Raw genomic sequence first — 27139 nt, forward strand, 5'->3', positions numbered from 1 at the left:
GAGCAGAGCTGAGTGGCCAAACTGTGGTATTAGGCCAAAACCATTGGCTGGGTTAGATGCAGAAAAAAATTATATTCAATTTGCAACCTGATGGAGGTCAGTATAGATGGACTAATACAACAAGTCCCACACACAGCTAGAAGCCCAATATTTTTTCAGAGGTAGATGCAGAAAAAAATATATTCAGTTTGCAACCTGATGGAGGTCAGTATAGATGGACTAATACAACAAGTCCCATACACAGCTAGAAGCCCAATATTTTTTCAGAGGTAGATGCAGAAAAAAATATATTCAGTTTGCAACCTGATGGAGGTCTGTATAGATGGATTAATAGAACAAGTCCCACACACATCTAGAAGCCCAATATTTTTTCAGAGGTAGATGCAGAAAAAAATATATTCAGTTTGCAACCTGATGGAGGTCAGTATAGATGGACTAATACAACAAGTCCCACACACAGCTAGAAGCCCAATATTTTTTCAGAGGTAGATGCAAAAAAACATTATATTCAATTTGCAACCTGATGGAGGTCTGTATAGATGGATTAATAGAACAAGACCCACACACAGCTAGAAGCCCAATATTTTTTCAGAGGTAGATGCAGAAAAAAATATATTCAGTTTGCAACCTGATGGAGGTCAGTATAGATGGACTAATACAACAAGTCCCACACACAGCTAGAAGCCCAAATATTTTTTCAGAGGTACTGTAGATGCAGATAAAAATTATTTTTAATTTGCAACCTGATGGAGGTCAGTATAGATGGACTAATAGAGAAAGTCCGACACACTGCTAGAAGGCCAAATATTTTTTCAGAGCTAGATGCAGAAAAAAATTAGATTCAGTTTGCAACCTGATGGAGGTCAGTATAGATGGACTAACAGAGAAAGTCCCACACACTGCTAGAAGGCCAAATATTTTTTCAGAGCTAGATGCATACAAAAAATTATTTTGAATTTGCAACCTGATGGAGGTCAGTATAGGTGGACTAATAGAACAAGTCCCACACACTGCTAGAAGGCCAAATATTTTTTCAGAGCTAGATGCAGAAAAAAATTATATTCAGTTTGCAACCTGATGGAGGTCTGTATAGATGGATTAATAGAACAAGACCCACACACAGATAGAAGCCCAATATTTTTTCAGAGGTAGATGCAGAAAAAAATATATTCAGTTTGCAACCTGATGGAGGTCAGTATAGATGGACTAATACAACAAGTCCCACACACAGCTAGAAGCCCAATATTTTTTCAGAGGTACTGTAGATGCTGAAAAAAATATATTCAGTTTGCAACCTGATGGAGGTCAGTATAGATGGACTAATACAACAAGTCCCACACACAGCTAGAAGCCCAAATATTTTTTCAGAGGTACTGTAGATGCAGATAAAAATTATTTTTAATTTGCAACCTGATGGAGGTCAGTATAGATGGACTAATAGAGAAAGTCCGACACACTACTAGAAGGCCAAATATTTTTTCAGAGCTAGATGCAGAAAAAAATTATATTCAGTTTGCAACCTGATGGAGGTCAGTATAGATGGATTAATAGAACAAGACCCACACACAGCTAGAAGCCCAATATTTTTTCAGAGGTAGATGCAGAAAAAAATATATTCAGTTTGCAACCTGATGGAGGTCAGTATAGATGGACTAACAGAGAAAGTCCCACACACTACTAGAAGGCCAAATATTTTTTCAGAGCTAGATGCAGAAAAAAATTATATTCAGTTTGCAACCTGATGGAGGTCTGTATAGATGGATTAATAGAACAAGACCCACACACAGCTAGAAGCCCAATATTTTTTCAGAGGTAGATGCGGAAAAAAATATATTCAGTTTGCAACCTGATGGAGGTCAGTATAGATGGACTAATACAACAAGTCCCACACACAGGTAGAAGCCCAAATATTTTTTCTGTGGTACTGTAGATGCAGATAAAAATTATTTTTAATTTGCAACCTGATGGAGGTCAGTATAGATGGACTAATAGTGAAAGTTCGACACACTGCTAGAAGGCCAAATATTTTTTCAGAGCTAGATGCAGAAAAAAATTAGATTCAGTTTGCAACCTGATGGAGGTCAGTATAGATGGACTAACAGAGAAAGTCCCACACACTGCTAGAAGGCCAAATATTTTTTCAGAGCTAGATGCATACAAAAAATTATTTTGAATTTGCAACCTGATGGAGGTCAGTATAGGTGGACTAATAGAACAAGTCCCACACACTGCTAGAAGGCCAAATATTTTTTCAGAGCTAGATGCAGAAAAAAATTATATTCAGTTTGCAACCTGATGGAGGTCTGTATAGATGGATTAATAGAACAAGACCCACACACAGATAGAAGCCCAATATTTTTTCAGAGGTAGATGCAGAAAAAAATATATTCAGTTTGCAACCTGATGGAGGTCAGTATAGATGGACTAATACAACAAGTCCCACACACAGCTAGAAGCCCAATATTTTTTCAGAGGTACTGTAGATGCTGAAAAAAATATATTCAGTTTGCAACCTGATGGAGGTCAGTATAGATGGACTAATACAACAAGTCCCACACACAGCTAGAAGCCCAAATATTTTTTCAGAGGTACTGTAGATGCAGATAAAAATTATTTTTAATTTGCAACCTGATGGAGGTCAGTATAGATGGACTAATAGAGAAAGTCCGACACACTACTAGAAGGCCAAATATTTTTTCAGAGCTAGATGCAGAAAAAAATTATATTCAGTTTGCAACCTGATGGAGGTCAGTATAGATGGATTAATAGAACAAGACCCACACACAGCTAGAAGCCCAATATTTTTTCAGAGGTAGATGCAGAAAAAAATATATTCAGTTTGCAACCTGATGGAGGTCAGTATAGATGGACTAACAGAGAAAGTCCCACACACTACTAGAAGGCCAAATATTTTTTCAGAGCTAGATGCAGAAAAAAATTATATTCAGTTTGCAATCTGATGGAGGTCAGTATAGATGGACTAATACAACAAGTCCCACACACAGCTAGAAGCCCAAATATTTTTTCAGAGGTACTGTAGATGCAGATAAAAATTATTTTTAATTTGCAACCTGATGGAGGTCAGTATAGATGGACTAATAGAGAAAGTCCGACACACTACTAGAAGGCCAAATATTTTTTCAGAGCTAGATGCAGAAAAAAATTATATTCAGTTTGCAACCTGATGCAGGTCAGTATAGATGGATTAATAGAACAAGACCCACACACAGCTAGAAGCTCAATATTTTTTCAGAGGTAGATGCAGAAAAAAATATATTCAGTTTGCAACCTGATGGAGGTCAGTATAGATGGACTAACAGAGAAAGTCCCACACACTACTAGAAGGCCAAATATTTTTTCAGAGCTAGATGCAGAAAAATATTATATTCAGTTTGCAACCTGATGGAGGTCTGTATGGATGGATTAATAGAACAAGACCCACACACAGCTAGAAGCCCAATATTTTTTCAGAGGTAGATGCAGAAAAAATTATATTCAGTTTGCAACCTGATGGAGGTCTGTATAGGTGGATTAATAGAACAAGTCCCACACACATCTAGAAGCCCAATATTTTTTCAGAGGTAGATGCAGAAAAAAATATATTCAGTTTGCAACCTGATGGAGGTCAGTATAGATGGACTAATACAACAAGTCCCACACACAGCTAGAAGCCCAATATTTTTTCAGAGGTAGATGCAAAAAAACATTATATTCAATTTGCAACCTGATGGAGGTCTGTATAGATGGATTAATAGAACAAGACCCACACCCAGCTAGAAGCCCAAATATTTTTTCTGAGGTACTGTAGATGCAGATAAAAATTATTTTTAATTTGCAACCTGATGGAGGTCAGTATAGATGGACTAATAGAGAAAGTCCGACACACTGCTAGAAGGCCAAATATTTTTTCAGAGCTAGATGCATAAAAAAATTAGATTCAGTTTGCAACCTGATGGAGGTCAGTATAGATGGACTAACAGAGAAAGTCCCACACACTGCTAGAAGGCCAAATATTTTTTCAGAGCTAGATGCATACAAAAAATTATTTTGAATTTGCAACCTGATGGAGGTCAGTATAGGTGGACTAATAGAACAAGTCCCAAACACTGCTAGAAGGCCAAATATTTTTTCAGAGCTAGATGCAGAAAAAAATTATATTCAGTTTGCAACCTGATGGAGGTCTGTATAGATGGATTAATAGAACAAGACCCACACACAGATAGAAGCCCAATATTTTTTCAGAGATAGATGCAGAAAAAAATATATTCAGTTTGCAACCTGATGGAGGTCAGTATAGATGGACTAATACAACAAGTCCCACACACAGCTAGAAGCCCAATATTTTTTCAGAGGTACTGTAGATGCTGAAAAAAATATATTCAGTTTGCAACCTCATGGAGGTCAGTATAGATGGACTAATACAACAAGTCCCACACACAGCTAGAAGCCCAAATATTTTTTCAGAGGTACTGTAGATGCAGATAAAAATTATTTTTAATTTGCAACCTGATGGAGGTCAGTATAGATGGACTAATAGAGAAAGTCCGACACACTACTAGAAGGCCAAATATTTTTTCAGAGCTAGGTGCAGAAAAAAATTATATTCAGTTTGCAACCTGATGGAGGTCAGTATAGATGGATTAATAGAACAAGACCCACACACAGCTAGAAGCCCAATATTTTTTCAGAGGTAGATGCAGAAAAAAATATATTCAGTTTGCAACCTGATGGAGGTCAGTATAGATGGACTAACAGAAAAAAGTCCCACACACTACTAGAAGGCCAAATATTTTTTCAGAGCTAGATGCAGAAAAAAATTATATTCAGTTTGCAACCTGATGGAGGTCAGTATAGATGGACTAATACAACAAGTCCCACACACAGCTAGAAGCCCAAATATTTTTTCAGAGGTACTGTAGATGCAGATAAAAATTATTTTTAATTTGCAACCTGATAGAGGTCAGTATAGATGGACTAATAGAGAAAGTCCGACACACTACTAGAAGGCCAAATATTTTTTCAGAGCTAGATGCAGAAAAAAATTATATTCAGTTTGCAACCTGATGGAGGTCAGTATAGATGGATTAATAGAACAAGACCCACACACAGCTAGAAGCCCAATATTTTTTCAGAGGTAGATGCAGAACAAAATATATTCAGTTTGCAACCTGATGGAGGTCAGTATAGATGGACTAACAGAGAAAGTCCCACACACTACTAGAAGGCCAAATATTTTTTCAGAGCTAGATGCAGAAAAAAATTATATTCAGTTTGCAACCTGATGGAGGTCTGTATGGATGGATTAATAGAACAAGACCCACACACAGCTAGAAGCCCAATATTTTTTCAGAGGTAGATGCAGAAAAAAATATATTCAGTTTGCAACCTGATGGAGGTCAGTATAGATGGACTAATACAACAAGTCCCACACACAGCTAGAAGCCCAATATTTTTTCAGAGGTAGATGCAGAAAAAAATAAATTCAGTTTGCAACCTGATGGAGGTCAGTATAGGTTTACTAATAGAACAAGTCCCACACACTGCTAGAAGGCCAAATATTTTTTCAGAGCTAGATGCAGAAAAAAATTAGATTCAGTTTGCAACCTGATGGAGGTCAGTATAGATGGACTAATAGAATGATGCTATGCCCAAAAGATTTTACTTCACTAGGTGCAGTAAAAAAATTGGTATTCTATACACAGGTGGTATATCTTGCAACACAGATAGGCTACTCCACTGACTAACACACTCTGCAATAGGCCAAAAAGGATTAGTTTTGCTAGATTCAGCCAAATGCTGTGAAAAAAACTTGCACAGCACTGGCACAGACCTGCCTGGCAAAAACTGATAGGAACTGATGTAACCTAGTCCTGAAAAGGACTCCAATTACAATTAGTCTTTACTCCCACAACCTATCTATTTAAGAGCACAGACCTGCCTGATAAAAGTCGTAGGAAATGCTGTAACCTAGTCCTTAAAAGGACTGCAATCACAACTATTCCCTACTCCAAAGCTATCTGTATATTTGTGCGAAAATTGGCTTGAAATTAACAAGGTATAGCGCACACAGCAACAGCGGTGCCGTCTAACACGCAGCTGCAGCAGTGAGAAAATGGTGGCGACGGGGAAAATGGCTTGGTCTTATAGGGCAAGGACATGTGACATACACTGCCAATGACACATGACCTTGCTTGTGTTAAAAAAAGCACTTCGCTCCGTGTGTGCGCTGCTGATAGGCTGACAGATTGCACCTCCCCACTGTAAATGCGGGAAAGAGAAAAAAAAATGGAGATCTTCATTGTTCCTGCAGAGATCCATCCCCTGCCCCTCCCCCCACCCCGCTGTACACTCAAACTGCGTATTAACATTAATTTTCATCATTACTGAGAAAAAATCCAGTTATGATTTTGGTGCACGAACAGTTATCGAACATAACGTCGAACAGCCGAATTTTTCTCAAATTGTTCGTGTTCGCCGAACGGCTCGAACACCGCCCAAAACAGCTCGAATTTGAGATTGGCGAACAGTTCGAGTAGAACAACGCTCATCTCTAGTAGGCACATCGCATTTTAGCCGGTGAAGTGGCAGGCCCAACGACTTCTGTAGAGATGTAAGTCGCTGAGCTGCGGGATGCGAACGGCGAAAGTGAGCACACAGCGACCGTGCCCTCTGCAGAAGGCCATCTAGTCCGGGATAGTGGGCTAAAAATTGCTGAACAACCAGGTTCAACACGTGAGCCATACAAGGCACGTGTGTGACATTGCCCCGGCGAAGGGCCGCACCCAGGTTTGCAGCATTGTCGCACACGGCCTTCCCTGGTTTCAGGTCCAGTGGAGACAACCATTCATGAAATTGGTTCTCCAGAGCTGACCACAACTCCTCAGCTGTGTGACTCACATTTCCCAGACATTTCAATGTAAAAACCGCCTGATGACGTTGAGCCCTACTGCCAGCATAGTAAGGAGGTGTGCAGGATCCCTTCTGCGCAGTTAGAAAGATTGTGGCATGACCAGACAGGCTTTGGGTGCAGGTGGAAGACCGAGAGGAGGTTGAGGAGGCAGAAGCAGTGGAGGAACTTTGACATAAAGAGGATTGACGCACAACTCGTGGGGACGGCAAGACTTGGACAGCAGCCCCTTGTCCTGCTGTCACCATAGTTACCCAGTGCCCAGTCAGCGACATGTAACGCCCCTGTCCATGCCTACTCGTCCAAGTGTCTGTGGTGAAATGCACCCTGTCACACACAGAGTTTCTCAAAGAAGCGGTGATGTTGTGTGCGACATGCTGGTGGAGCGCAGGCACACCTTTCTTTGAGAAGTAGTGCCGACTGGGCATCTGGTACTGGGGCACTGCGACGGACATAAGGTCTCGAAAATCCTCTGTGTCCACCAGGCGGAAAGGCAGCATTTCTGTAGCCAAGAGCTTGCAGATGGTGAAATTCAACCTCTTAGCTTTCTCATGGCTAGGAGGAAATGGTCTTTTACTTGTCCACATCTGAGGGACCGAGGGCTGGCTATTGTGCTTAGACGGGGTTGATAAGGGTGTCCGCGGCAAACTGCCGGTCTGTGAGGAAGATGCAGGCGGACATGTTAGGTTGCCTTGATCCAAAGGTGGTGCTATCGATGTCGGACAGCGCTCAACACCAGCTGGTGTTACCACCTCCAAAGAAATGATGACCTGCCAATCACGCTGGCTGTTGCGGGTAAAGAGGTGGCAGGTCTGCGCCCCAAAACAGGTGTGACTGCTGTCCCCCCAGTCACAGAGGATGAAGAGGCCGCGGATGCACAAGATATGGCAGACGGTGGTTGGCCCGGCCGGCTAGGCCGCATTGTAGCACACTGAGTTCCCACTGCAACTTATGCTTCATGTCCATGTGCCGGTTCATGCATGAAGTACTCAAACTATGTATTTTTTGGCCTCTACTTAGTTTTTCTGACAAATGTTACAGATAACACGAGTTGGGTCATCTTTATCGATCTGAAAAAATGCCCAGGCTATGCAAGGCTTAGCACCCATGCGACCTGAAGAGCCACCACGACTTGTGGTGAGAGGCAGAGTTGTGTTTGAGGATGCAGTTGTTGACGTGCTTCCAGTACTACGTCTCTGTCCAGGAAGGCGCAACCTGACCTCGTCGTCACTAGCATCTTCCTCCACCTCCTCTGCTGACCTCATCTCTTGGCTGACTGTGGGTTGACAGTAAGTGGGATCTCCAACCTCATCATCATCACCCTGTGCGTTATCACACCCGTCGTCCTCAGAGCCAACCTGCTCCTGCCCAGACAAAAAACTAAAGTTGTCGCTCCAATCAGGTATTTGAGTCTTATCATCGTCTTCCTCATTGTCTCCACCAACAGGAGTTACATTATGGTCAGAACCTTCTGCGTCTGGTCCTGGATCCGACTCATAAAGATTCTGGGCATCAGTGCAGATCATTTCCTCGTCTGGATTCACAGAAGCGCTGGAGTCGACCTCTGATTCCCAGGCTATAGTATGAGTAAACAGCTCTGCAGACTCAACCATCTGTTCTACCTCATACTCAGACGAGCAGCTGGAGATTTGGGAGCTGTGAGGAAGCAAGTGCGATTGGGGTGACACCTTTGAGGACTGGAGTATTTGTGATGTTGAAGTTGATGTGGAGGAGAGCCCACTTAAAGGAGCACTTGATATCCGTTGAAGCACCTGCTGTTTTTGTGCCTCATCTTGAATTTGTAGCGATTGGCGTGGCCGTAAGAAAGGGATCTTATCACATTGTCCGCTAAAAGAAGTAGACATTTTAGTTTGGCTGGAAGATGGTCTTTCTTCTGCAGATGTTACTGTTGCTTTAACACCTACCCCACGGACACAACCTTTTTTCCCCTTCCCAACACGCCTATTCCCCTTTCCACCAGCAGCAGGCCTTTTTCCACTCATTTTGGTGGTTAACTAATTAACAACTCTGGAGTTGTTTGCACATAAAAACAATGGATGGGAACCGAGCAGAGCTGAGTGGCCAAACTGTGGTATTAGGCCAAAACTATTGGCTGGGTTAGATGCAGAAAAAAATTATATTCAATTTGCAACCTGATGGAGGTCAGTATAGATGGACTAATAGAGAAAGTCCCACACACTGCTAGAAAGCCAAATATTTTTTCAGAGCTAGATGCAGAAAAAAATATATTCAGTTTGCAACCTGATGGAGGTCTGTATAGATGGATTAATAGAACAAGTCCCACACACAGCTAGAAGCCCAATATTTTTTCAGAGGTAGGTGCAGAAAAAAATATATTCAGTTTGCAACCTGATGGAGGTCAGTATAGATGGACTAATACAACAAGTCCCACACACAGCTAGAAGCCCAATATTTTTTCAGAGGTAGATGCAGAAAAAAATATATTCAGTTTGCAACCTGATGGAGGTCTGTATAGATGGATTAATAGAACAAGTCCCACACACAGCTAGAAGCCCAATATTTTTTCAGAGGTAGATGCAGAAAAAAATATATTCAGTTTGCAACCTGATGGAGGTCTGTATAGATGGATTAATAGAACAAGTCCCACACACAGCTAGAAGCCCAATATTTTTTCAGAGGTAGATGCAGAAAAAAATATATTCAGTTTGCAACCTGATGGAGGTCAGAATAGATGGACTAATACAACAAGTCCCACACACAGCTAGAAGCCCAATATTTTTTCAGAGGTAGATGCAGAAAAAAATATATTCAGTTTGCAACCTGATGGAGGTCTGTATAGATGGACTAATACAACAAGTCCCACACACAGCTAGAAGCCCAATATTTTTTCAGAGGTAGATGCAGAAAAAAATATATTCAGTTTGCAACCTGATGGAGGTCAGTATAGATGGACTAATACAACAAGTCCCACACACAGCTAGAAGCCCAATATTTTTTCAGAGGTAGATGCAGAAAAAAATATATTCAGTTTGCAACCTGATGGAGGTCTGTATAGATGGATTAATAGAACAAGTCCCACACACAGCTAGAAGCCCAATATTTTTTCAGAGGTAGATGAAGAAAAAAATATATGCAGTTTGCAACCTGCTGGAGGTCAGTATAGATGGACTAATACAACAAGTCCCACACACAGCTAGAAGCCCAATATTTTTTCAGAGCTAGATGCAGAAAAAAATTATATTCAATTTGCAACCTGATGGAGGTCAGTATAGATGGACTAATAGAATGATGCTATGCCCAAAAGATTTTACTTCACTAGGTGCAGTAAAAAAATTGGTATTCTATACACAGGTGGTATATCTTGCAACACAGATAGGCTACTCCACTGACTAACACACTCTGCAATAGGCCAAAAAGGATTAGCTTTGCTAGATTCAGCCAAATGCTGTGAAAAAAACTTGCACAGCACTGGCACAGACCTGCCTGGCAAAAACTGATAGGAACTGATGTAACCTAGTCCTGAAAAGGACTCCAATTACAATTAGTCTTTACTCCCACAATCTATCTATTTAAGAGCACAGACCTGCCTGATAAAAGTCGTAGGAAATGCTGTAACCTAGTCCTTAAAAGGACTGCAATCACAACTGTTCCCTACTCCCAAGCTATCTGTAGATTTGTGCGAAAATTGGCTTGAAATTAACAAGGTATAGCGCACACAGCAACAGCGGTGCCGTCTAACACGCAGCTGCAGCAGTGAGAAAATGGTGGCGACGGGGAAAATGGCTTGGTCTTATAGGGCAAGGACATGTGACATACACTGCCAATGACACATGCCCTTGCTTGTGTGAAAAAAAGCACTTCGCTCCGTGTGTGCGCTGCTGATAGGCTGACAGATTGCACCTCCCCACTGTAAATGCGGGAAAGAGAAAAAAAAAATGGAGATCTTCATTGTTCCTGCAGAGATCCATCCCCTGCCCCTCCCCCCACCTCGCTGTACACTCAAACTGCGTATTAACATTAATTTTCATCATTACTGAGAAAAAATCCAGTTATGATTTTGGTGCACGAACAGTTATCGAACATAACCTCGAACAGCCGAATTTTTCTCAAATTGTTCGTGTTCGCCGAACGGCTCGAACACCGCCCAAAACAGCTCGAATTTGAGATTGGCGAACAGTTCGAGTAGAACAACGCTCATCTCTAGTGGTGGCATATGCTTGAGAAAATTGATTAAAATGGTCCATCATCACCAAGATGGATTCCTAACCACCCTTGCACGTCTCAAGATGTAGAAAGTCTATTGAGAACATCTCAAACGGATACGTAGTTTGGATGCTGCTCATAGGTGCCCGGGTTGATGTGTTCGGACGTTTATCTTTCAGACACCCACACTCCCTGGTCACGTAACTCTCAATATCTCTCTGCATGTATGGCCAGAAGAAACGTTCACGGATCAAGATGATTGTCTTTTTCACTCCCAGGTGTCCCATGTTTTCATGGAGTTCTTTGAAGACCAACCTACGGAATACTCTGGGTAGTACCAACTGCCAGTTTTGTCCTCCTTTATGATACAGGATACCGTCTTCACTGAGGTAGAGCTTCATCCATTCTTTAACTAAAACAGAAACTGCTGGTGACTCATTATCTCTCTCCCGTTTACTTGGAAAGCGATTTTGGTTCACATAAAGTAGTATTCTACCAATTATCTGATCTTCCCGTTGTGCTCTATGGATTTTTCCTTTTGGTAGTTTTTGAATGGACAGGGGATGATCTTGTTCTCTCACTTTTATGGTGGTTTCCACTGTCAACGGACACCACAATGGTGTGTCTTCCTCTTGATAAGCTTGCACTGCTTGAGTAGTGCTCTCAATTGCTTCCAGACTGACTTCCTCCTAGTATTCTTGCATGAACTCCTCAGGTTCTAGTAGCATTCTCGACAATCCGTCAGCATCCGCATTGCATTTTCCTGGCCTGTACTTGATGCTAAAATTGAAGTCAGCTAGTTCAGAGACCCATCTCTGACCCTTTGCATTCAGTTTGGCTGCAGTGAGGACATAGGTCAAAGGGTTGTTGTCAGTGTATACCTCAAACTCTTTGCTGTAGTAGAGATAGTCTCTAAATCATTCACAGATAGGCAATTTCAATGCCAGGAGCTCCAATTTTCCGGAATGTAGACGGTAATTCTTCTCAACGTCTGTCAACATTCTAGAACTGTAATCGATGACTCTCAATTTTCCATCTTGATGCTGACACAGGGCAGCTCCCAGTCCAACTTGAGAAGTATCACATTGAAGAACAAACGGTAAGTTGAAATCAGGATATCCCAAGATGGGTGGTTTTACCAGGTAGTCTACTAGTTCTTCCAATACCTCCTGGTGGTCTTCTGTCCAGAGAATGGGCTGTTGGGACAAAACAGCGTTGATTATTTTAAGCCCAGTAGTACTCGCGTTCTTCTTTTTCTCTGTTGGTGTTGTTGACTCTGTCCCCCCCCCCCAAGAGGAGGTATAGTGGGGTGGCAATCCTGGAGAAGATCCGAACGTAAGTACGATAGTAGAAGAGGAATTCTAATATCTGCCTCAACTCTCCGACAGTAGAGGGTCGCTTGTCTTTTAAGGGCAGTACTGGAGCGAAATCTGCTGGGTCCATGGTATATCATTCTCCGGACACAATTTTCCCTAGAAATTGGACATGCCTTTTGAATAGTGTTGAGCGAGCACAAAAATGCTCGGGTGCTCGAAGTTTGGACCAAGTTCACCGTGATACTCGGGTGCTCGACCCGAGCAACAAGCCCAATGTTAGTCTATGGGAGACCCGAGCATTTTTGCGGTGGCACCCCTGGCAGTCTGTAGAAAGCCAAAAAGTGCCCAATACAATAGTGACAGTGCTCAAATGACATGGGGACAGCATGGGGATCGCCCCAGGAACCATTTCTGATCCCCAGGTCACTACTGTCAACAACGTTGTCAGAGGTATTAAGCCACTTTTACGTGCTCACAATAAAACGTTCAAAAACGAAACTGAAACTGCTTTCCTGTGAAATATGTTAAGGAACATCCTTTCCTGGGTAAAGACTTGTGTATAAGGTAAAATAAATAACCAAAAACAAAAATACTCCTCCACACCTTGGGCTATGTTCACAAGTAGCATCTTTTATGCGTTTTTGCACTTTTCTATTGCTTTCAACTGTGACAAATACATTCACCGGGAAATGTCATTTTAACATTTTACAACCTTATCTGACCATGTGCTGTGTGACACATGCATACAGTGCTGAAAAGACATGGGAACAGCATGGGGAAGACCCCTGGAAGCATCTCTGACACCTAGGACACTGCCTAAAAGTGTGCCCATCAGAAGTGATCCTTGCCGCATCAGAAGATGCAGACATGCAACTATCCCCGTGCAAGTCCTTGTCCCAGGGCAGTGTTCAATTGTACCTTCCCCATTCCATGCAATGCAAGTGCAAGTATGCAGCCTTCCACCCATCCTCCCCCAGGCTGCAATACCATACTGCTAGATTGTTTGAACGTGAAATGAGGCCTTTTGGGCTTGTGGAGGCAGACACCGGCCAACACGTCATGGCTGCGTCGGCGGCCTGGTATTCATACTCAGTCCCCAGCCGCCCGGTGGCCGGGTGTACACGCTTGGTCCCCAGCCGCCAGGGGGCGGCGGGGTGTCCATACTCGGTCCCCAGATGCCCCGCGGCCGAGTGTCCACACTCTGTCCCCAGCCGGTAGAGGGCGGCCGGGTGTCCATACTCGGTCCCCAGCCGCCCCTATTTGTCCCGGTAACCTTCCCCACACTTTTCTTAGCTTGGTCTGCTTTAGGGCAGCTTTGGCCGAGCCCACCAGACAACCAGACTCCTCCGTTGGGCCCTGGTTTCTCCATCAGGGGAGTTGAAATTGCCACGATGAGGAGCATGATGATCATGATAGAAGTTAGCATCTGTTTTGTTTTCTTGGAATGCAAGCGTAAGTGTGCAGCCTACCACCCACCCACCCCCAGGCTGCAATAACATACTGCTAGCTTGCTTGCAATTGAAATTGGGCCTTTTAGGCATGTGGAGGCGGAATCTGGCCACCACGTCATGGCTGCGTCGGCGGCCTGGTATCCATTCTCAGTGCCCAGCCACCCGGCGGAAAGGTGTCCACGCTTGGTCCCCAGCCGCCAGGGGGCGGCCCGGTGTCCATAAACAGTCCCAAGCCACCCCTATTTGTCCCGGTAACCTTCCCCACACTTTTCTTAGCTTTGCCTGCTTTAGGGCAGCATTGGCCGAGCCTACCAGAAAACCAGACTCCACCGGTGGGCCCTGGCTTCTCCATCAGGGGAGTTGAGAGTGCCAAGGTGAGGAGCATGATAATGATAGAAGTTAGCTTCTGCTTTGTTTTCTTGGAATGCAAGCGTAAGTGTGCAGCCTGCCACTCACCCACCCCCAGGCTGCAATGCCATACTGCTAGCTTGCTTGCACTTGAAATTGGGCCTTTTAGGCATGTGGAGGCAGAACCTGGCCACCACATCATGGCTGCATTGGCAGCCTTGTATCCATACTCAGTCACCAGCCGCACGACGGCTGGGTGTCCACGCTTGTTCCCCAGCCGCCAGCGTGCGGCCGGGTGTCCATAAACGGTCCCCAGCCGCCCCTATTTGTCCCGGTAACCTTCCCCACACTTTTCTTAGCTTGGTCTGCTTTAGGGCAGCATTGTCCGAGCCAAGCAGACAACCAGACTCCTCCGGTGGGCCCTGGCTTCTCCATCAGGGGAGTTGAGAGTGCCAAGGTGAGGAGCATGGTGATGATAGAAATTAGCATCTGCTTTGTTTTCTTGGAATGCAAGCGTAAGTGTGCAGCCTGCCACCCACCCACCCCCAGGCTGCAATACCATACTGCTAGATTGCTTGCACTTGAAATGAGGCCTTTTAGGCTTGTGGAGGCAGACACCGGCCAACACGTCATGGCTGCGTCGGCGGCCTGGTATTCATACTCAGTCCCCAGCCGCACGGTGGCCGGGTGTCCACGCTTGGTCCTCAGCCACCAGGGGGCGGCGGGGTGTCCATACTCGGTCCCCAGATGCCCCGCGGCCGAGTGTCCACACTCAGTTCCCAGCCACTAGAGGGCGGCCGGGTGTCCATACTCGGTCCCGAGCCACCCCTATTTGTCCCGGTAACCTTCCCCACACTTTTCTTTGCTTGGTCAGCTTTAGGGCAGCTTTGTCCGAGCCCACCAGACAACCAGACTCATCCGTTGGGCCCTGGTTTCTCCATCAGGGCAGTTGAGAGTGCCAAGATGAGGAGCATGAAGTTCATGAAAGAAGTTAGCATCTGTTTTGTTTTCTTGGAATGCAAGCGTAAGTGTGCAGCCTGCCACCTACCCACCCCCAGGCTGCAATCACATACTGCTAGCTTGCTTGCAATTGAAATTGGGCCTTTTAGGCATGTGGAGGCGGAATCTGGCCACGACGTCATGGCTGCGTCGGCGGCCTGGTATCCATACTCAGTGCCTAGCCACCCGGCGGAAGGGTGTCCACGCTTGGTCCCCAGCCGCCAGCGGGCGGCCCGGTGTCCATAAACAGTCCCCAGCCGCCCCTATTTGTTCCGGTAACCTTCCCCACACTTTTCTTAGCTTGGCCTGCTTTAGGGCAGCATTGGCCGAGCCTACCAGAAAACCAGACTCCTCCGTTGGGCCCTGGCTTCTCCATCAGGGGAGTTGAGAGTGCCAAGGTGAGGAGCATGGTAATGATAGAAGTTAGCATCTCATTTGTTTTCTTGGAATGCAAGCGTAAGTGTGCAGCCTGCCACCAACCCACCCCCAGGCTGCAATAACATACTGCTAGCTTGCTTGCACTTGAAATTGGGCCTTTTAGGCATGTGGAGGCAGAATCTGGCCACCACTTATTGGCTGCATTGGCAGCCTTGTATCCATATTCAGTCCGCAGCCACCCGGCGGCTGCATATCCACGCTTGGTCCACAGCCGCCAGCGTGCGGCTGGGTGTCCATAAATGGTCCACAGCCACCCCTATTTGTCCCGGTAACCTTCCCCACACTTTTCTTAGCTTGGTCTGCTTTAGGGCAGCATTGGCCGAGCCCAGCAGACAACCAGACTCCTCCGGTGGGCCCTGGCTTCTCCATCAGGGGAGTTGAGAGTGCCAAGGTGAGGAGCATGGTGATGATAGAAATTAGCATCTGCTTTGTTTTCTTGGAATGCAAGCGTAAGTGTGCAGCCTGCCACCCACCCACCCCCAGGCTGCAATACCATACTGCTAGATTGCTTGCACTTGAAATGAGGCCTTTTAGGCTTGTGGAGGCAGACACCGGCCAACACGTCATGGCTGCATCGACGGCCTGGTATTCATACTCAGTCCCCAGCCGCCCGGTGGTCAGGTGTCCACTCTTGGTCCCCAGCCACCAGGGGGCGGCGGGGTGTCCTTAAACGGTCCCCAGATGCCCCACGGCCGAGTGTCCACACTCGGTCCCCAGCCGCCAGAGGGCGGCTGGGTGTCCATACTCGGTCCCCAGCCGCCCCTATTTGTCCCGGTAACCTTCCCCACACTTTTCTTAGCTTGGTCTGCTTTAGGGAAGCTTTGTCCGAGCCCACCAGACAACCAGACTCCTCCGTTGGGCCCTGGTTTCTCCATCAGGGGAGTTGAGAGTGCCAAGGTGAGTAGCATGATGATCATTATAGAAGTTAGCATCTGCTTTGTTTTCTTGGAATGCAAGCGTAAGTGTGCAGTCTGCCACCCACCCACCCCCAGGCTGCAATAACATACTGCTAGCTTGCTTGCAACTGAAATTGGGCCTTTTAGGCATGTGGAGGCAGAATATGGCCACCACGTCATGGTTGCGTCGGCGGCCTGGTATCCATACTCAGTCCCCATCCGCCCGGTGGCTGGGTGTCCACGCTTCGTCCCCAGACGCCAGGGGGCGGCCCGGTGTCCATAGACGGTCCCCAGCCGCCCCTATTTGAAGGACAGCCTAACCACAAACACGTGGACAAGTGAATGTGGCCAGGGAAGGTCCATCTCACTGACGCCTTCACACTGGGTTATTATTGTGGAAGCCAGGAAACAGTTGGACCCTGGGATGCAACACGTCCACCAGACATAGAGGATTGCGGGTCCTGGGTCAATCAGGCTTCAACAAAAAGTTCAGAAGGTAGACAGCAGCAGTGGTCAGCCTCCTACACAATGAGTAAATTATTCACGATCATGAGGCCATCCATCTCCTTAGCTTTCTGTTCCTTGGAATGCAAGCGCATATATGCAGTAGCGGCTAGGTCTGAGGTGGTCAGAGTTTTGACGCATATCCTACCTCCTCCGAGGATTGCTGGATGTTTTCCTGCTACCATCCCAGTTCTATGACTCCCGTTAAAACAAAGCTTCAGGTGATGAATAATGGATGAGGTGGTGGCAAAGGAGAAAGAGCAGGAGGAACAGGGACCATTCACATCAATATCAGGCCAGTCAACCATACATGTCTTGTAGGATATGTTTCTGTACCAAAAGGAGCGGTTCAGCTACACAGTTATAGGCCATACAGTGAGTGCAATGCCTACCAAAAATTTGGAGGCACTCCAATGCCCCTTGGAAGTGACATGGAGGTCAGAGGGCCTTAACTAAACCGTTTTTTCCATTTATAGCAAATGGTCACCTATAAACTGTTGACCTAAGCAGTGAATGGAAGTCTTTCCAAAAATTATGAGGAACTGCAATGCCCCTTTAAACACACGTGAATTACAGCGTACTTAAAACCTTCTACCCATTACTGGGGCGTGTGTCTCCCTTAGTGTTCGCCTATGCATTGAAAAGCAAAAGCTGACTTAAATTAGGAGGAAATGCAATGCCCGTTGGAAGAGTCGTGGAGGTTAGACTTAATTAAAAACAATATTTCAATGGACGTTGGAAGAGCTGTGGAGTTCAGAGTGGTTTAACAAGACGGTTTTAAGGCCCTTTGGAAGAGCGGTGGAGGTCGCAGTAGATTAATAAGATGGTTTTAATGCCCCTTGTAAGAGTGGTGGAGGTCGCAGTAGCTTAACAAGACAGTTTTAATGCCCCTTGGAAAAGTGGTGGAGGTCGCAGCAGCTTAAAAAGACGGTTTTAATGCCCCTTGGAAGAGACGTGGAGATCAGAGCAGTTTAACAAGACGGTTTTCATGCCTCTTGGAAGAGACGTGGAGGTCACAGTAGGTTAACAAGACAGTTTTAATGCCCCTTGGAAAAGTGGTGGAGGTCGCAGTAGCTTAACAAGATGGTTTTAATACCCCTTGGAAAAGTGGTGGAGGTCGCAGTAGCTTAACAAGACGGTTTTAATGCCCCTTGGAAAAGTGGTGGAGGTCGCAGTAGCTTAACAAGATGGTTTTAATGCCCCTTGGAAAAGTGGTGGAGGTCACAGTAGCTTAACAAGATGGATTTAATGCCCCTTGGAAAAGTGGTGGAGGTCGCAGTTGCTTAACAAGACAGTTTTAATGCCCCTTGGAAGAGACGTGGAGGTCGCAGTAGCTTAACAAGATGGTTTTAATGCCCCTTGGAAAAGTAGTGGAGGTCGCAGTAACTTAACAAGATGGTTTTAATGCCCCTTGGAGGAGTGATGGAGGTAGCAGTAGCTTAACAAGACGGTTTTTATGCCCCTTGGAAGAGACGTGGAGTTCACAGTAGCTGAACAAGATGGTTTTCATGCCCCTGGGAATAGCGGTGGAGGTCGCAGTTGCTTAACAAGACGGTTTTAATGCCCCTTGGAAAAGTGTTGAAGGACGCAGTAGCTTAACAAGACAGTTTTAATGCCCCTTGGAAAAGTGGTGGAGGTCGCAGGAGCTTAACAAGATGGTTTTAATTCCCCTTGGAAAAATGGTGGAGGTCGCAGTAGCTTAATAAGATAGTTTTAATGCCCCTTGGAAAAGTGGTTGAAGTCACAGTAGCTTAACAAGACAGTTTTAATGCCCCTTGAAAAAGTGGTGGAGGTCACAGTAGCTTAACAAGACGGTTTTAATGCCCCTTGGAAGAAACGTGGACGTCGCAGTGGAATAAAAAGACAATATCAATGCCCCTTGGTGTAGTGGTGGAGGTCACAGTGGAATAAAAAGAAAATATCAATGCCTCTTGGAAGAGACGTGGAGGTCACAGTGGAATAAAAAGACAATATCAATGCCCCTTGTTAAAGTGGTGGAAGTCACAGTAGCTTAACAAGACAGTTTTAATGCCCCTTGGAAGAGCGGTGGAGGTCGCAGTAGCTTAACAAGATGGATTTAATGCCACTTGGAAGAGACGTGGAGGTCGCAGTAGCTTAACAAGATGGTTTTAATGCCCCTTGGAAGAGTGGTGGAGGTCGCAGTAGCTTAACAAGATGGTTTTAATGCCCCTTGGAAGAGACGTGGAGGTCGCAGTAGCTTAACAAGATTGTTTTAATATCAATTGGAAAAGTGGTGGAGGACACGGTAGATTAACAAGTCAGTATTAATGTCACTTGGAAGAAACGAGGAGGTCGCCGTAGCTTAACCAGATGGTTTTAATGCCCCTTGTAAAAGTGGTGGCAGTCGCAGTAGCTTAACAAGATGGTTTTAATGCCCCTTGGAAGAGTGGTGGAGGTCGTATTAGCTTCACAAGATGGTTTTAATGCCCCTTGGAAGAGCGGTGGAGGATGCAGTAGATTAACAAGACGGTTTTAATGCCCCTTGGAAGAGACGTGGAGTTCAGAGTAGCTTAACAAGATGATTTTCATGCCGCTTACAAGAGCCATACAGTACAGCATATTCAAAACATTATTCCCATTATTGGGGAGTGGCTCTCCAAGAGTCTTTGCCTTAGCCTTCCAAGCAAAAGCTGTCAAAAATTAGGATGGAGGAACTTGCAATGCTGGCAATATGGACCATGGTCACCCTGGTGGTATTGTGGTGGTGGAGGTGGAGGATAAGGAGAAGAGCAAAATACAGCCGAAAAGAGGAAGTGTATACCCTTGTGTGGGTGTGAAGTGGTGCATGGGAATAAACGTCCCGAAATAACACAATGGATTTGACTTTATGTTACTCTGCTGTCATTTGGTGGTGATGAGAAGTCTGGCCCAATCCAGCCCTTGTTCATTTTGATAAGGGTCAGCTTGTCAGCATTGTCAGTTGACAGGCGAGTGCGCTTATCAGTTTTAATTCCCCCAGCGGCACTAAAAACACGCTCCAATAACACGCTAGTGGCAGGGCAGGCCAGGACCTTCAAGGCGTACAGAGCAAGTTCATTCCAAGTGTCCAGCTTGGATACCCAATAATTAAAAGGCACAGAGGAATCACGGAGGATGCTGGTATGGTCGGCAAGGTACTCCCTCACCATCTTTTGAAACTTTCCACTCCTTGTGAGAGTACCCCGCGCCTCAGGGCCTGTAAGCTGGGCGGGTCTCAGAAAACTGTCCCAGAATGTTGACAGTGTTCCCCTGCCTCTGCTGGATTGGAGTTGCATCTCTCTCGCCTGTATGCCTTGGTTGGTCAACGAACTGTGACCTCTGCTTATAGCGTGTTCAGATAGGAATTTTTTTAACAGTTCTGCAGCAAGGGCCTTCTGGTAGTTTGTTAGGATGGTTCATATGTCAGACATCCAGGTCCACTCCTGAGGTCTTATGTGTGAAGTCTGACCTGAATATCGATGGCCTTGTTGCAGCTGGTACTCTCTTCTGCTCACAAATCCTTTGCAACATGTGGAGGGTAGAGTTCCAACATGTGGGGACATCACACACCAGTCGGTGTGCCGGAAGCTGCAAATGCTGCTGCAACACAGCAAGGGTGGCAGAAGCTGTAGCCGACTTCAGAAAATGAGCTGACAGGCGGCGTACTTTGACGAGCAGATCTGGCAACTCGGGGTATGATTTAAGAATCCGCTGAACCACGAGGTTAAGCACATGAGCCAGGCTTGGTATGTGTGTGATCTCGCCTCGCCTCAGAGCCGCCATCAAGTCATGGCTAGTGTTGAGCCACCCCCGTAGTGTTCGAGTTCAGTCCGGTTCGTCGATCACCCGTGTTTTCGCCGAACTGTTCTTCGAACTGTTCATCGAACACCTTCGAACACCATTAAAACCAATGGCAGGCAAACAAAAACACATAGAAACACATAGAAAACACCTTCAAAAGTGTCCACAAGCTGACAAACTCCTCAGAAGACATAACTAACACATGGAAAAGTGACAAGTACATATAGTCATGCGAAAAGAAAAGAGGTGGAGGAGTAAAAGGAGGGGGAGACACAGATATAGGCAGGTCATGCCCTTCTAAAATCCAAAAAGTGAGAAGCCGACACGGCCAGTCCGTTCCTGCCCGTGCCACCTCCGTGTCGCCGGGTTTGTGCCAGAGCCGCGGTGGACCCTGACGGCCAGCCCCCCTCTCCCAATACTGGTGCCTGTCCGCTGGGGGGGGGTAACATCTGCAGAAGAAAGACCATCTTCCAGCCAAACTAAGATGTCGACTTCTTTTCGTGGACAATGTGATACGATCCCTTTCTTACGGACACGCCCATCGCTACAAATTCCAGATGAGGCACAAAAACAGCAGGTGCTTCAGCGGATATCAAGTGCTCCTTCAAGTGGGCTCTCCTCCACCTCAATTTCAACATCACAAATACTCCAGTCCTCAGAGGTGTCACCCCAATCGCACTTGCTTCCTCACAGCTCCCAAGTCTCCAGCTGCCCGTCTGAGTATGGGGTAACACAGATGGTTGAGTCTGCAGAGCTGTTTACTCATACTATAGCCTGGGAAACGGAGGTCTGCTCCAGAGCTTCTGTTAATCCAGATGAGGAAATGATCTGCACTGATGCCCAGAATCTTTATAAGTCGGATCCAGGACCAGATGAAGAAAGTTCTGAGCATAATGTAGACCCTCGTTCCCAAACTGTAACTCCTGTTGGTGGAGACAATGATGAAGACGATGATGAGAATCAAATACCTGATTGGAGCGGCAACTTGACTTTTTGGTCAGGGCAGGAAGAGGTTGGCTTTGAGGACGACGGGTGTGATAACACACAGGGTGATGATGACGAGGTTGGAGATCCCACTTACTGTCAACCCACAGTCAGCCAGTTGATGAGGTCAGCGGAGGAGTTGGAGGAGGATGTGACTAGCACAGGGGAGGGGGATGACTCGGTACCCGGACCTTTGCCTGGCCTTGGGGATGTTGCGGTGGTCGGCTCCCTTGCCCGTACCCTGGGGTCACTCTTTAAAAGGGTGGATAATTGTTAACTTTCTAAGAGTTCGTGACGCCACCTGTGGTATCTGGTGAGAAGCACCAGTGCTGCAGCAGTCCACTGAGACCCGTGATAAGTCAACTCGATGGTATAGCTCCCCACAGGTGGAGCTAGGTCTCAGGGCAGCCTATGCAGAGGGAATGCAGGACAGGCGAGACCCGGCTGGGTCAGAGCAAGAACGGGAACGGACACGGTAGTCACTTCAGTGCCTCTTACTGGAGGAAATTCAGGCACATCCCGGAGCACTGTAGGGTGAAGGGTGCATATCAGGATCCTCCCCAATGAGCACGTGTAGGGCCTCCTGTTTCTTGCCTCTGCGTAGTAAATTTCTGACCTGCCTGGAGCTAGGCCTAACTTTGTCTCTGTCCTGCGCTGGCTGACCTTGTGGTAGGGCCTTCTCTTGGAGTTCACGCTCCCAGTATGCGGGGCCTAAGCGTCTCCTGGCTCTGTTACGTATCAGCACCTTAGCGATCCTGGGACTTTTAGTTCTCCAGGGATTCTGGTTATGCCTTACTGGGTCATAGAGATCCCGGTAAGCTCGGATCCGGTGTCCGGTAAATGCTTCGGGTGAGCTGGTTAAGCTCCTCTGCCCCTTATGTACTAACTCGCCACTCGCCTTCGGCCTACTCGGGCCCTCACTAGGCTATACACACTAACGGCATCTTGCCGCGCTTCACCGATCTTATGGCGTCGGCACACCTTAAGCTCTATCTGGGCTCCCTGAATCTAGCTAGCAGGAGCCTCGTGCTCCACTGCTGAACTATTAACTGAGTTATCTAGACTAGACTGAGTTCCACTGCAGACTGACCTCTCTTTGGCTTCTCTACTGCAGGAACTCTTCAGAGGAACTGAACTGCCTAGCTCCACCTTCCCTATTTATATCCCTAACGCGCTCACTCTGCTGGTCTGAGGTGGAAGGTGGAGATGTGTGAATGTTTATGGGGGCCCTTTGTGGAGGATTCAATCAATACACTCTTCTAGGAGCTGTGATACCAAGTGAAGCGGGGCGTCACAGATGCTATTTACGACGAGGTTAGGTTGCGCCTTCCTGGACAGAGACGGAGTACTGGAAGCATGTCAACAACTGCATCCTCAATCACAACTCTGCCTATGACCACAAGTCGTAGTGGCTCTTCAGGTCGCATGGGCTCTAAGCCTTGCATAGCCTGGGCATTTTTTCAGATCGATAAGGATGACCCAACTCGTGTTATCTCTAATATTTGTCACCAAAAGCTAAGTAGAGGCCAAAAAATCCATAGATTGAGTACTTCATGCATGTACCGTCCCATGGATATGAAGCATAAGTTGCAGTGGGAAGCTCACTGTGCTACAATGCGGCCTAGCAAGCTGGGCCAACCACCGTCTGCCCCATCTTGTGCATCCGCGGCCTCTTCATCCTCTGTGACTGCGGTAACAGCAGTCACACATGTTTTTGGACGCAGACCTGCCACCTCTTTACCTGCAACAGCCAGTGTGATTGGCAGGTCGTCAGTTCATTGGGAAGTGGAAACACCTGCTGGTGTTGAGCGCTCTCTGACATCGAGAGCACCACCTTTGGATCAAGGCAACCTAACATGTCCGCCTGCATCTTCCTCACAGACCGGCAGTTTGCTGGGGACACCATACTCAACCCCGTCTAAGCACAACAGCCAGCCCTCGGTCCCTCAGATGTGGAAAAGTAAAAGACCATTTCCTCCTAGCCATGAGAAAGCTAAGAGGTTGAATTTTACCATCTGCAAACTGTTGGTTACAGAAATGCTGCCTTTCCGCCTGGAGGACACAGTGGATTTTCGAGACCTTATGTCCGTCGCAGTGCCCCAGTACCAGAAGCCCAGTCGGCACTACTTCTCAAAGAAAGGTGTGCCTGCGCTCCACCAGCATGTCGCACACAACATCACCACTTCTTTAGGAAGCTTTGTGTGTGACAGGGTGCATTTCACCACAGACACTTGGACGAGTAGGCATGGACAGGGGAGTTACATGTCGCTGACTGGGCAATGGGTAACTATGGTGACAGCAGGACAAGGGGCTGCTGTCCAAGTCTTACCGTCCCCACGAGTTCTGCGTCAATCCTCTTTATCTCGAAGTTCCTCCACTGCTTCTGCCTCCTCAACCTCCTCTCGGTCCTCCACCTGCACCCAAAGGCTGTCTGGTCATGCCCCCTGCTTTCTAACTGAGCAGAAGGAATCCTGCACACCTCCTTACTATGCTGGCAGCAGGGCTCAACGGCATCAGTGTTTACTTTGAAATGTCTGGGAAATGTGAGTCACACAGCTGAGGAGTTGTGGTCAGCTCTGGAGACCCAGTTTCATGAATGGTTGTCTCCACTGGACCTGCAACCAGGGAAGGCCGTGTGCGACAATGCTGCAAACCTGGGTGCGGCCCTTCGCCAGGGCAATGTCACACACGTGCCTTGTATGGCTCACGTGTTGAACCTGGTTGTCCATAAATTTTTAGCCCACTATCCCGGACTAGATGGCCTTCTGCAGAGGGCACGGTCGCTGTGTGCTCACTTCCGCCATTCGCATCCCGCAGCTCAACGACTTACATCTCTACTAGAGATGAGCGTTGTTCTACTCGAACTGTTCGCCAATCTCAAATTCGAGCTGTTTTGGGCGGTGTTCGAGCCGGTCGGCGAACACGAACAATTTGAGAAAAATTCGGCTGTTCGAGGTTATGTTCGATAACTGTTCGTGCACCAAAATCATAACTGGATTTTTTCTCAGTAATGATGAAAATTAATGTTAATACGCAGTTTGAGTGTACAGCGGGGCGGGGGGAGGGGCAGGGGATGGATCTCTGCAGGAACAATGAAGATCTCCATTTTTTTTTCTCTTTCCCGCATTTGCAGTGGGGAGGTGCAATCTGTCAGCCTATCAGCAGCGCACACACGGAGCGAAGTGCTTTTTTTCACACAAGCAAGGGCATGTGTGATTGGCAGTGTATGTCACATGTCCTTGCCCTATAAGACCAAGCCATTTTCCCCGTCGCCACCATTTTCTCACTGCTACAGCTGCGTGTTAGACGGCACCGCTGTTGCTGTGTGCGCTATACCTTGTTAATTTCAAGCCAATTTTCGCACAAATATACAGATAGCTTGGGAGTAGGGAATAGTTGTGATTGCAGTCCTTTTAAGGACTAGGTTACAGCATTTCCTACGACTTTTATCAGGCAGGTCTGTGCTCTTAAATAGATAGATTGTGGAAGTAAAGACTAATTGTAATTGGAGTCCTTTTCAGGACTAGGTTACATCAGTTCCTATCAGTTTTTGCCAGGCAGGTCTGTGCCAGTGCTGTGCAAGTTTTTTTCACAGCATTTGGCTGAATCTAGCAAAGCTAATCCTTTTTGGCCTATTGCAGAGTGTGTTAGTCAGTGGAGTAGCCTATCTGTGTTGCAAGATATACCACCTGTGTATAGAATACCAATTTTTTTACTTCTCCTAGTGAAGTAAAATCTTTTGGGCATAGCATCATTCTATTAGTCCATCTATTCTGACCTCCATCAGGTTGCAAACTGAATATAATTTTTTTCTGCATCTAGCTCTGAAAAAATATTTGGGCTTCTAGCGGTGTGTGGGACTTGGTCTATTAGTCCATCTATACTGACCTCCATCAGGTTGCAAATTAAAAATAATTTTTTTCTGCATCTAGCTCTGAAAAAATATTTGGGCTTCTAGCAGTGTGTGGGACTTGGTCTATTAGTCCATCTATACTGACCTCCATCAGGTTGCAAATTAAAAATAATTTTTTTCTTCATTTATCTCTGAAAAAATATTTGGGCTTCTAGCAGCGTGTGGGACTTGTTCTATTAGTCCATCTATACTGACCTCCATCAAGTTGCAAATTAAAAATAATTTTTTTCTGCATCTAGCTCTGAAAAAATATTTGGGCTTCTAGCAGTGTGTGGGACTTGGTCTATTAGTCCATCTATACTGACCTCCATCAGGTTGCAAATTAAAAATAATTTTTTTCTGCATCTAGCTCTGAAAAAATATTTGAGCTTCTAGCAGTGTGTGGGACTTGGTCTATTAGTCCATCTATACTGACCTCCATCAGGTTGCAAATTGAATAAAAAAAATTTCTGCATCTAGCTCTGAAAAAATATTTGGGCTTCTAGCGGTGTGTGGGACTTGGTCTATTAGTCCATCTATACTGACCTCCATCAGGTTGCAAATTAAAAATAATTTTTTTCTGCATCTAGCTCTGAAAAAATATTTGGGCTTCTAGCAGTGTGTGGGACTTGTTCTATTAGTCCTTCTATACTGACGTCCAGCAGGTTGCAAATTGAATAAAATTTTTTTCTGCATCTAGCTCTGAAAAAATATTTGGGCTTCTAGCGGTGTGTGGGACTTGGTCTATTAGTCCATCTATACTGACCTCCATCAGGTTGCAAATTAAAAATAATTTTTTTCTGCATCTAGCTCTGAAAAAATATTTGGGCTTCTAGCAGTGTGTGGGACTTGGTCTATTAGTCCATCTATACTGACCTCCATCAGGTTGCAAATTAAAAATAATTTTTTTCTGCATCTAGCTCTGAAAAAATATTTGGGCTTCTAGCAGTGTGTGGGACTTGGTCTATTAGTCCATCTATACTGACCACCATCAGGTTGCAAATGAAAAATAATTTTTTTCTTCATTTAGCTCTGAAAAAATATTTGGGCTTCTAGCAGTGTGTGGGACTTGTTCTATTAGTCCTTCTATACTGACCTCCAGCAGGTTGCAAATTGAATATAATTTTTTTCTGCATCTAGCTCTGAAAAAATATTTGGGCTTCTAGCGGTGTGTGGGACTTGGTCTATTAGTCCATCTATACTGACCTCCATCAGGTTGCAAATTAAAAATAATTTTTTTCTTCATTTAGCTCTGAAAAAATATTTGGGCTTCTAGCAGTGTGTGGGACTTGTTCTATTAGTCCTTCTATACTGACGTCCAGCAGGTTGCAAATTGAATATAATTTTTTTCTGCATCTAGCTCTGAAAAAATATTTGGGCTTCTAGCAGTGTGTGGGACTTGGTCTATTAGTCCATCTATACTGACCTCCATCAGGTTG

This window comes from Phyllobates terribilis, unplaced genomic scaffold (genome assembly GCF_046119375.1).
Source record: "Phyllobates terribilis strain yellow unplaced genomic scaffold, ASM4611937v1 Scaffold_11__3_contigs__length_659146591, whole genome shotgun sequence".
Classification (NCBI taxonomy): domain Eukaryota; kingdom Metazoa; phylum Chordata; class Amphibia; order Anura; family Dendrobatidae; genus Phyllobates; species Phyllobates terribilis.